Raw genomic sequence first — 12,332 nt, 5'->3', positions numbered from 1 at the left:
TTCTGGGGGGGACTAACAGTCTTCCATTCCTCTCTATGCTGCCATCTTAGCTCCTTCCCCAATCTATTTTTGAACACTTTCCTTATAACAGAAAGAATCAGAATAAAAATACAAAAGAACACCCAAACCATCCCCCTCCCATCCCACCCTATTTTTCATTTAGGTTTTGTCCCCATTTTTCCACTCATCCATGCATACAATGGATAAAGGGAGTGCGATCCACAAAGTTTTCACAATCACACTGTCACCTCTTGTAAGCTACATTGTTATACAATCATCTTCAAGAGTCAAGGCTACTGGGTTGCAGTTTGGTAGTTGCAGGTGTTTATTTACTTCTAGCTATTCCAATGCATTAAAACCTAAAAAGTGTTATCTATATAGTTTCCTAATACTTTTACTGCATCTACTTAAAAGATATGGTTTTTCTCTTTAAGTTTGTTAATATTGAGTTACACTAATTGATTTAGAACATTAAACAAACCTTATACTTCTGGGATAAACTCCACTTGTATTATCTGTTCTATATATCATTGGATTCATTTTGCTAAAATTTTGTTTAGAATTTTTGCATATGAATTTGTGAGGGAAATTGGGCTATAACTTTGTTACCTTGTAATGTCTTTGTCTATTTTTCATATCAGGATAATGCTGGCCTCATAGAATGAATTGGTAAATAGTCTCTCCTCTCTACATTTTTGGAATAATTTGTGAATTGTTATTACTTTTCCCTTAAATGTTCGACAGTATTTACCAGTGAAGTCATTTGGGCCTGAAAGTTGTCCTTCAAGAAAGTTTTTAACCGAAACTTCAGCTTCTGTCATAGATATAAGGCTATCATGGTTATCTATACCTTCTTGAGTGACCTTTAGTCATTTGTATCTTTCAAGGAATTCATGTAATTCATTTAGGTTGTTTAATTTGTTAGCATAAAGTCTTCATAATATTTCCTCTTTGTCCCTTTAATATCTGTAGAACTGTAGTAATGACACCTCACCTCTCTCATTTCTAATACTGGCAATAAATACCTTCTTTTATTTCTGATCAGTCTAGTCGGAAGTTTATCAATTTTATTGATTTTCTTAAAGAACCGTCTTTCAGTTTCACTGACTCTATTACTTTGCTGTTAGCTATTTTATTGATTTCTGTTCCAATATTTATTACTTCCTTTATTCTGCTTATTTGGGGGCTAATTGGTTCTTTTTTTTTCTAATTTTTAATGCAGGAGCTAAGGTCATTGTTTGATACCTTTTTTCTTTCCTAACATAGTTGTTTAGTACTATAAATTTCCCTCTTGGTCCTGCTTTAGCAGCATCCCACACATTTTGATATGTTGTGCTTAATTTTCATTGGTTTAAAAATACTTTGTAAATCCTTTTTATTTCTTCTTTGATCCATGGATTGTGTTATTTAGTTTCCAAAGATTGGAGGACTTTTTGTTATTGGTTTCTAACTTAATTCCATCATGATCAGAGGACATGCTTATATGATGTATCAACTTTCTATGGCTGCTGTAACAAATCACCACAAACTGAGTAGCTTAAAAACAACACAAATTTATCTTACAGTTCCATAAGTTCTTTAGTTCAGAAGTCTGACATGGGTCTCACTGGGCTAAAATCATGCTGTCCACAGGGTTGCATTCCTTTCTGGAAGCTCTAGAGAACTGTTTCCTTGTTCTTTCTAGACATTGGAAGCTTCCCACATTCCTTAGCTCATAGCTCTCTTTATCTTCAAAGCCAGCAGTGTTGGGCTGAGTCAATATTATGCTGTCATTCTTTGATTCTCTCTCTTCTCCCTCCCTCTTCCACTTACAAGTACCCTTGTAATTACATTGGGCCAGGATAATATTCCCATCTAAAAGTCAACTAATTAGCAATTTTAATTTCCCTTTTCCAAGTAACCTAACAAATTCACAGGTTCTGCAGATTACAAACTAGACTTCTTTGGTATGCCATTATTCTTCCCACCACATTTAGCTTGAATCATTTTAAATTTCTTGAGACCTATGGACCAAAATATGGTCTATCTTGATAAATGTTCCATGTGCACTTGAAAAGAATGTATATTCTTTTATTGTTGTGTCAAGTGTTTTATAAATGTCAATTAGGTTAAAATGGTTAATAGCATTAATAAGTCTTCTGTAACCTTACTGAGTTTCTTTCTACTTTTTCTATAAAATTTTGAGAAAGAGGTATCGAAATCTCTGACTGTAATTGTGGATTAGTCAATTTCTCCTTGCAGTCCTACCAGCTTTTTGAAGTTTTATTAGGTGCACAGACATTTAGGACTGTGTGCTGGTTTGAAGTTGTCATGAACCCCAGAAAATGCCATGTTGTTTTAATGCATTCCTGTAGATGTTGACCTACTGTGGGTGGGACCTTTTGGTTAGGTTGTTTCAATTGAGATGTGACACACTCAATTCAAGATGGGTCTTGAACCTTTTCTGGAGTCCTTTATGAGAGGATATAAGGCAGAAGAGCCCAAGAGAGCTTAGAGAGAGAAACACCCAAAGAAGTTTGGAGAGAGCTTAAATAAACCCCACCCCAGAGAGTTCTGAGAGAGAAAAGCCCCGGAGGAGCTAAGAGGACCCACAGAAGCTCAGGGAGGAGGCCACTGGAACCAGGAGCTGAAAGCAATGAAGCCCAGGAGCAAAGGACTGCCAGCCATGAGCCTTGCCATCTAAGAGGAACCCCAGATGTGAGCGGCCTTTCTTCAGAAAGGGTATCATCCTACTGATGCCTTAATTTGGACATATTCATGACCTTTGAACTATAAATTTGTAAACTAATAAATCCCCATAGTAAAAGCCAACCCATTTCTGGTATATTGCTTTCTGGAAGCTTTAGCAAACCGAAACAGACTGTGTGCTGGTTTGAAGCTGTTATGTACCCAGAAAAGGCCATGTTCTTTTAATCCATTCCTGTGGGTGCAGACCTATTGTGGATGGGACATTTTGATTAGGTTGTTTCAATTGAATGTGATCTGCCCAATTCAAGGTGGGTCTTTATTCTTTATTGGAGTCCTTTAAGAGGATAAAAGACAGAAAAAACCCAGTGAGCTCAAAGAGAAACATCCAGAAAAGCCCCGTAGAAGCTAAGAGAGGGCCCACAGAAGTTCAGAGAGAATGCCCTTGGAACCAGGAGCTGAAAGCAACAAAACCCAGGAGTGAAGGACCAGCAGACGATGACCATGTGACTTCCCATGTGACAGAAGTGTCCCAGATGCCAGCAGTCTTCTTCAGAGTCCAGGTATCATTCTGTTGATGCCTTAATTTGGACATTTTCATGGCCTAAGAACTATAAACTGTAAGTTGATAAATCCCCATTGTAAAAGCCAAACCATTTCTGGTGTATTGCCTTCTGGCAGATTTAGCAAATTGAAAGAGATTTTGGTACCAAGAAGTGGGGTGCTGGGATTTGCAAATACCAAAAATGCTGGAATGGCTTTAAAAATGGATAAGGGGAAGATTCTGGAAGAATTGTGAGGAGTTTGATAGAAAAAGCCTAGACTGCTTTGAAGAGACTTTTGGTAGAAATATAGACACTAAAGGTACTTCCAATGAGGCCTTAGGCAGAAATGATACATGTACCATTGCAAATTGGAGGAAAGGGGATCCTTGTTTTAAAGTGGCAGAGAATTTGGCAAAATTGAGTCCTAATGTTGGATTGAAGGCAGAATTTAAAAGTGATGATCTGGGATACGTAGATGAAGAGATTTCCAGATTAAATGGGGAAAATGCAGCCTGGTTTCTCCCTGCAGTTTATAGTAAAATGCAAGAGGAAAGGGATAAGCTGAGAACTGAACCCTTGGGTACAAGGAAACCAAAAACTGATAGCTTGAAAAATTCTGAGCTTTTGGAAAACAAGTCCCCAGAGGGAAGTGCCCCATGTGAGGGTTTAATTGAACATGGAACCAGCCAGCCATTTCAGTATAAGTCAGTTTTGGAAATGTAGCTATCCAGGAAGGATTTGTAGAAAGTCCTATTGTCTGATGGTTGGGACCCCCGGGTACTGCATATGAAACCAAGTTTTTTGCGAGGTCTGTATTAATGGAACCACTCCCAGCCTGTACTAAAACAGACAGGAAATGAACAGATTGAAGGAAAAGTGAGGTCTGGAACCAAGAAACTTCAGGCCAGGAAAGTGGCCCCACTCATGCACATGGAAAGAGTGAGTTTGCCCTGGAGTTTTCAGACTAGTTTCCTCCCCCTTGTTCAGGAAGAGTGCTGCCACTCCAGGGCTCCCAGATGCTGGAGGAATCAAGGGGAGTTTGGCTGCCCCGTTGTTCAGGAAGAACACTGCCAGCCCAGGCTTCAGAGAGAGAAGAACATATTCCCTGGGGGTTGGGGAGAGCCTGGCCACCACCTCACTGTTCTGAGGGAGCTGATTCTATGCCCCAGAAATGGCAGAGAATCCAGCTGCCAGCCAGATGCTTGAGAGGATGAGGCTGAGAACATGACCATCTCCCCAAAGTTTGGAGATGTTGCAGCCCTTACCCCAGTGTTTGGAAAGAACAGAGCTGCTGCAAAAGCCCTTGGAAAGGGCTGGACTGCTGCTCTCTCAAGCCCCAAGAGTGAAAATGTCATTCTATAGATAACTCTCAGACATGGAAAAATAATGAAGTTTGCCCTACAGGTTTTCAAAACTGTTTGGGAACTTTGACCCCTGTTTTCCTTTCAATTTATCCCTGTGGAAATGGGAATTTCACTCTATGACTGTCCTTTCTTTGTATGTTAGAAACAGATAACTTGTTCTAAGTTTCTGAGGTCCACAGACAGAGGGGAATTTTGCCTTAGGACAGACCATGCCTGTAACTAATTTTGATATGGCTTTCTACTTAATATTGTTACTGAAATGATTTAAGGCTTTTGTGATATTGTGACAGAATGAGGGTACTTTGCATATGGAAAAAACATGCCTTTTTGGGGTCCAGAGGGTGGAATGTGCTGTTTGAAGCTGTTATGTACCCCGGAAAAGGCCATGATCTTCTAATTTTCCTGCTGCCTGAAGGAATTTAATTTATCTTGTGCAGGCATGCTGGTAATGAATTTTTTTAGCTTTTGTATGTCTGAAAAACTCTCCATTTCACTTAATTTTTGGAAGCTATTTTTGCTGGGTGCAGAATTCAGGCTCACTTTTTTTGTCTTTCACTACTTTAAATATATTACTCAATTGTCTTTTCACTTATATTTTGTTCCCAAAGAGAAATCTACCGCAATCCTTTTCCTAGTTCCTATCTAACATGATTTCTCTCCCTAGCTGTTTTTAAGATTTTTCTCTTTATCACTGGTTTTGATCAATTTGATTATGATGTGCCTTGGTGTAATTCTATTCATGTTCTTGTACTTGGGGGTCATTGATTCTTAGAGATTCTTGGATTGGTAAGTTTATAGTTTAAATCAAACTTGAACACTCTCTGGCCATTATTTGTTCAAAATTTTTTTTTCTGTTCCCTTCCTTCATCTGTTTTTGGGAACTCCAATCACACTTACATTAGACTACTCGATGTTGTCCTACAGATCCCTGATACTGTTTTCATTTTTAATTCTTTTTCTCTGTGCATTTCATTTTGTATAGCTTCTATTGCTATGTCTTCAACTTTACTGATCCTTTTTTTCCTGCAAGTTCTAATCTGTTGCTGATCCCAACCACTGTATTTTTCACCTCAGACATTGTAGTTTCATTTCTAGATGCTCAGTTTTGGTCTTTTTATATCTTCTATATCTCCACTTAACTTTTTGAACATATGGGAAGCAATTATAATAACTGTTTTAATGTCCTTTTCAGCTAATTCTAACATCTGTGTCAATTCTAGGCTGATTTAAACTAATTTTTTTTCTTCATGATGGGTTGTATATTCCTGCTTCTTTGAATGCCTGGCAATCTTTGATTGGATGCTGGACATTGTTCATTTTACCTTTTGGGGGTGCTGGATGTTTTAATGTTCCTGTAAATATTCTTGAGATCTGTTCTGAGATGTAGTTTAGTTATCTGAAAACAGTTTAAGTCTATCAAGAGCTTGTTTTTAAAAGAGTTTTAGATGGGACAACAGCTGTGTTTAATCTAAGGCTGATTATTCTCCATTACTGAGGCAAGTCCCTTTTAAGTAGTGAAGCCAGTGTGTTGTGAATTATGAAGTTTCTCAGTTGCCTGATGGGAGCAGTCACTATTCTTGACCCTGTTATATGCTGGACACCATTTCCTTTAATTCTTTCCTCAGCCTTGGGTTGTTTCCTCACATACATGTGCTGAGCAGTATTCTGCTGAATACTCAAAGAGGACCCTCTGTACATCTCTGGAGTTCTCTCTCTCTGTGCAGCTCTCTCTTCTCTGCCTTGATCTCCCTGGACTCTCAGCTCCATCCCCTCTGTTTGGGTTTGCTAAAGCTTCTGGAATGCAATGTATCAGAAATGGATTGGCTTTTTCAATGGGGTTTTATTAGGTTACAAATTTACAGTTGTAAGGCCATGAAAATGTCCAAATTAAGGCATCAAGAGGAAGAGACCTTCTCTGGGGAAAGGCTGCTGGCATCTGGGGTTCCTCTGTCACATGAGAAGGCACATGGTGATGTCTGCTGGTCCTTCTCTCCTGGTTCTGGTTTCAGTGGCTGTCTCCAAATGTCTCTGGACATTTCTCTCTCTGTTCTCTGGGATTTTACCATCTTTTATCCTCTTCACAAAGGACTCCAGTAAAGGATTAAGACCCACCTTGAACGGGGTGGGTCACAGCACAATTGAGATGGCCTAACCAAAAGGTCCCACTCACAATAGGTCTGCCCACACAAGAATGGATTAAAAGAACATGATCTCTTCTGGGTACATGACAACTTCAAACTAGCATACCCTCAAATCAGTGCATTACCCCAGGATCTCTCTGGAATCCTCTTCCCTGTAATGTGGTCTGGAAAATAATTTCATTTACTAGATGGTTTCATAATGGAATGAATGGAGAAATAAACAAGGAGGTGGCCTCTGGGTCTGCTTGAACTGCTCTGTGTTCATCCTCTGGCTCCACAAACTTCCTTTGGCTCTGGGTAACTTGCCTGTGTAATCTAACCAAGCTCCTAGGACCTGATCCAACCTCTTAGAAGGTGGAAAGGAAAACCAAACAATCCTAATTTCAGGCCAGTGATTGAGTTCAAGGCTGGCTTTCTATCTGTAAAGTTCTCCTGGGAAAGCTGAGGTGGAAGCATCCTGACCGTCTACTTTCCTCTGTGATGGTCTCCTCGGCTCTTTTCCCTCCCCTTCCAAGTATGAAGATTCCAGAATGATAGGAAAAAAGGACACGTGATTTGTTCCCATCTGAAACAATATAAGGGGAAGAGCTTTTGAAGCCATGGGTCTGTGTCTTCACATCCACATTCCTTGGCCAGTACCTTATTTTATTTCTGTGCCTCTATGAGCAGGTAAGTATGAGGAAACTGCAGCACTTAGGGGTCAGCTTGCTTCCCTTAGGGCTCCCAGGAACTCAGGAAAGAACATCACTAGAACATCTAAGATCCTGGACGATGGGCCATGGCCCTGGAGTTGGGGCAGTGTGGGGTGACACCCACATAGCACAGGGGGATGTTCTCCTTGTGGTAGGGGTACAGTAGCTCAGAGTAATTGCATTGGCCTGTGACCCCATATTTGCTCTACTCTGAATAAATAACATCACATGCATCAACTCACTGCTATTTTTTCGTAATCAAAGTAGTTGAATGCTATTTCAGTGAATAAGTACAAATTCATTAAAAAAAATATAGCTACATGCCTTGCTTTTTAATTTCATTATATATTTTATCCAACAATGTATACCAGTGGGCCAGCTGTCACCATGGTTCTTGACATGTTGATGTTCTTCACAGGTGACCTACCTTCTGCCTGGAATTTGGAATCTTCTATTCTACAGACTGGAGAGGGACCATCTTTGGAGCTCGTGTTCCAGTTTTCTTTAGTCGTGTCTGCAGTGGGAGCGCTGGCGGTGAAGTCACTCCTGGCTCTGCCCTCCATGTTGGGACAGAAGGGAGCCCCAAGAACTCAGGGAAGAGGAGAAGGAGGGAGTGCTGCCTGGGGCTGTTCAGCTACACCCCACCCCTGCCCATTCATGCACCAGGAAAACCACAGACTTGAGTCATTTCCATTTGCTGGTGGTTCAGGTGCCTTGGCTAAGGGCCGATCCTCCCGGCTCTCTCATTCCACCAGGCTGTCATTGAACGCCTGAGGAGCTGTCAGGAGGCAAGGCACTTGATACTCAATTCTTCTGCAGAAATTCCTGACCCCGGCTTCCAGGAGGGGAGGTGAAGGGCCAGGGATAGACTGAACCCAGGTCCTGAGAAACCACTCATGGATGGTCCCAAGGATAACTCAGAGCCCTGCTGCCACACTTTCCCAGATCTGTCCACCCTGGGGCATTCAGGACAGGTGCCAAAATAGCAGGGTGCAGCAGTGGGTAAAGGCTTCAGGGTCCAACAGTCTCCCCACTGGGCTGAGGCTGCACCCCTTGACCTCTCTGAACCTCAATTTCCTCTTCTGTAAAACAGGGATAATTCTATATCTACTTCAATGAGTCTTGGCTTCATATTTGCCATATGGCTGCATCTTAAGCCACATTCATTCCTTGCTTGTTCATCTCTCCAGAACACATCCTTGGTGTGTCCTGTGAATTGGGTACTGGGTCTACTTGGCCTCGTTGCTAGTGGGGAGCAGGGAGACAGAGGCGACTGCCGAGCGGAAAATGGGACAACTGGCCTGCCAGCGTGGGCATGTCTGCATGTCTGCCCATGGGTCAGCATGCGTGTACAGGGGCAGCAGGCCTGCAGGGTGTGAATTAAAGGGCTGCAGAGATAACCCAAAGCCCCAGATCCCACCATTATTTTAACTTCTTTTTTAAAATGCAAATGCTCCTCCTAGGAGGGCAACAAATCAAGTCATTCACACCTTATTGTGACTATTTTAATTGTTTTCTGTCCCAAAATTGCGTGGAAAGACCAGAAGCCCTGAAAGTAGAGAGGAATTGCTGGGAGATATTGGGGTGGGGGTGAAGGAGGGAAAAGTCCAAGGTGAGAGAGGGGTGGGGTACAGAAAACAAGCTGGGCTGACTCTCAGCGTGGCCCTCAGGTGTGGGGGTTGGAATCAGGGGTACTTTTTACCTGGGGTGGTCAGAAAGGGTTTCACAGTGGGCAGAGACCCTATCCCTAAGTCTCGAAAAATGAGTGCCCACAGATGGGTTAAGCGGTAAACTGCACACGACTCTCGAACACTTCCATGGTGCAAGCAGCCCAGGATGGCCATGGCCTACACCTGTTCCCTGGGGACACCTTGGTTGCATGGACCCCAGTGGACTCCCCTAGAGGGCAGATGATCAGGCGCCCACCATGCCACCCAAACATGGGCTCCCCCAGACCATCAGACTTGTTCTGGTTTGCTAATGCTGCCATTATGCAAAATGCCAGAAATGGATAGGCTTTTATAAATGGGATTTATTAGGTTACAAACTTACAGTTCTAAGGACATAAGGGTGTCCAAATTAAGGCATCAACAAGAGGATACCTTCACTGAAGAAAGGTTGATGGCATCCGGAACACCTCTGTTAACTGGGAAGGCATGTGGCTGCTGTCTGCTTATCCCAGGTTGTGTTTCAGCTCCTCTCTCAGCTCCTGTGCATCCTTAGTTTAGTATCTCCAAGCATCCTCTGTCTGCAACTTCAAGCATCTCTCCAAAAGTCTCTCTCAGCTGCTCTTGGGGCATTTTGGTCCTCTCTTAGCTTCTCCGGAGCAAACTCTGGGCTAGCATCTCAAAATGTCAGCAAGCATCCAGATTTTGGCTTAGCACATCCCAGAGCAATTTCATCTCTCGGCTCTCTGTGCAAGCTCCCTTTAAAGGACTCCAGTAAACTAATCAAGACCTACCCTGAATGGGCGGGGTCAAATCTCCATGGAAACATGCAATCAAGAGGTCACACCCTAATCAAAAAGATTACTGTCTGCCTCCACAAGATTGCATTAAAGAATCTGGCTTTTGGAGGGGACATAATATATCCAAACTGGCACAAGGCTCTTTCCCACACTGGCCCTTGTTTCCTGTGCCCACTCAGCCCATCCCCAGCTCCTGATTGGACTCCTTTAAGTCTCAGCTTAAATGCCACCTCCTCAGAGAGGACTTTGTGTTTCGTCCATCTAAAACAAGCTCCCCCTTCTCTGAAGTGCCCTCATCCTTTCTATCATAGCTCTGATACAATGTGTCGGTTTGGGTTCATTTGCTTGTGGGTGGATGGTATTGTACCTGGCACAGACTTCACACTCAGTAAATCTTTTGGGGGTGGCCTGCATGAGTTGGACAAGCAGCCATGGGACTCTACCTCCCACCCCATCCCCCAAGCCCACTCCCCAAGAGCAGGTCTCCTTGTCCCTTGAAACAAGTATTCCTCCCCTTAGGATGTGCACCAGGCATGCCTGCACCCCCCTCCAGACCTGTTTCCTGAGAAGCTGTCACAGGGGCTTGCCCCAGCCGTGGTGCCTGAGGCCGTGAGAAGCAGGTGACAGCTTGGGCTAAGCTGGGCTCTTTGTTCCCAGCCTCACGGCAGGCGAGGCAGATGCCAGCAGATACCTGGCGGTCACCGCTGCCAGGCTGGGCCTGCCAGAACAGGGGAACAAGGCCAAGCGAGGGGAAGTGTCAGGAGAGAATGTGTCAGGGCATGGGAAAGGGGGGCACAAAGAGGGCACCCCCAGGGCTCCTGGGAGCATGCCAAGTGCCGGATTTACCAGCGTCAGGCTGTGGCTGCCCATCGAGGCAAGAGCTCCTGCCAAGGGCAGGGAAGGGACAGGAGGAGGCTGGTGTGAAAGATGAAGCAGAGTCGTATTTGCAAATGACAGCATTTTATTCACGACACCAAAGTTTTGCTGCAGCAAAGGAAGCCAGAGTAGAAATAACTTTGAGGTTCTACGAACGGCAAATGATTTTTAGAGCCTTAAAAAGGAAGTTAGCTTGACTCTTATAGATTGGATGAGGGTTTGTTGGTCTTAAAGGATGGGGTTTGGGGCAGATGGGCTTGATTTTGTATTGGGTCAATGGTAGTGAACTAAGGGCTTGATTTCAAATTTCGAGAGATAAAGAGGAAACTTAAGAGGGCAGCGTTCTTTGAACTCTGAGGGGCCCCCAGGTCTTTCTCTTACAATTTTATCACTAGGCTGGCCCCAATATATCCCCTGAAATGAGCCAAGTGCCCATCAAAGCAACCCGCACTTGTTGGAGACAGTGTGGTGCAGCGGTGCGTGCAATGGTTTGCCAGCCTTGAGGCTTCAGGAGAGTGTCTTCAGCTCCCCAAGCCTCTATTTCCTCATCTGCAAAGCCCCACCCTTCTATCCTGTGCTTTGTGATGCTTCAGGCGTGTGTCTTCAGCTCCCTTATCTGCAAAGCCCCACCCTTCTATCCTTTGCTTTGTGATACTGTGGCTGGACTGTGGCTCTACATTAGGCTCAGCCAATAGGGGGCACTAGAGGGAGGCTGCAGGGCTTGGGGACGGAGATGAGACTTGCTCCTTCAGGTCTGCTTTCCCTTCTGTGAGCAGAGCCCAGCAGTGCCCCAAACCTGCCAGCAGCTGTTCCTTCCCACAGCAGCAGTTGAATCCAGCCTTTTCTTTTCCAGCCTTTGCAGAACCAGCCTCTTCACGCCACGTCTCAGACACCAGCCCCAGACTAAGCAGTGCCTCTTCCTCCCAGCCCCCTCCAGACGTCTGAGTTTCAGCTTCTTGGGGCCCCTTCTCTAAGCACTTAAATTTTAATAATTCCAATCTTTTCCATTTGCTCTCCCAGCCCTAGGGTGGCGGCCACTTCCTGCAGTTACTACCTCTGGGATGCCTTAGAGTTTCCTTCTTGCCTTTCAGTTACGTGGTTAAACATTTTATACCTAGTAACATTTCTCTGTATTAATTTCTCTTTGTAAAAGTAACAGTGTAGTGTGGTTTCTGCCTCTGACTGCGTCCTGACTGATACTTGAGGCTGATGAAATGTGCTTCTCATTGTTTTATGAGGATGAAATTACAAGGCATTTGCTTGGTGCCCGTCACGCAGGATGTCTTCAATTCACGTGAGTCCTTTTCCTTCCGGAACTGCCTTAGAGTCATAAGGGACCCACTGACTTTCACAAATCTTAAATTTTTCCAACTGAAATGGCTGAGTACAAGTCAGAAAAAAGAATCCCGTTTGAATCCCAGCTCTGCTATTTACTAGCTATATAACCGTGGACAACATGCTTAACCTCTTGAGGATTCATCTATCAAGTGGAAATAATAATAACAGCACTTTTCTTGTAAGGTTGCTTTAAGGTTTATATGAGATGATGTATGTTGACAGTG

The sequence above is a fragment of the Choloepus didactylus genome, chromosome 9 (genome assembly GCF_015220235.1).
Source record: "Choloepus didactylus isolate mChoDid1 chromosome 9, mChoDid1.pri, whole genome shotgun sequence".
NCBI classification, from domain to species: Eukaryota; Metazoa; Chordata; class Mammalia; order Pilosa; family Megalonychidae; genus Choloepus; species Choloepus didactylus.
The sequence above is the reverse complement of the archived record's forward strand: the minus strand, read 5'-3'. Positions refer to the sequence as shown.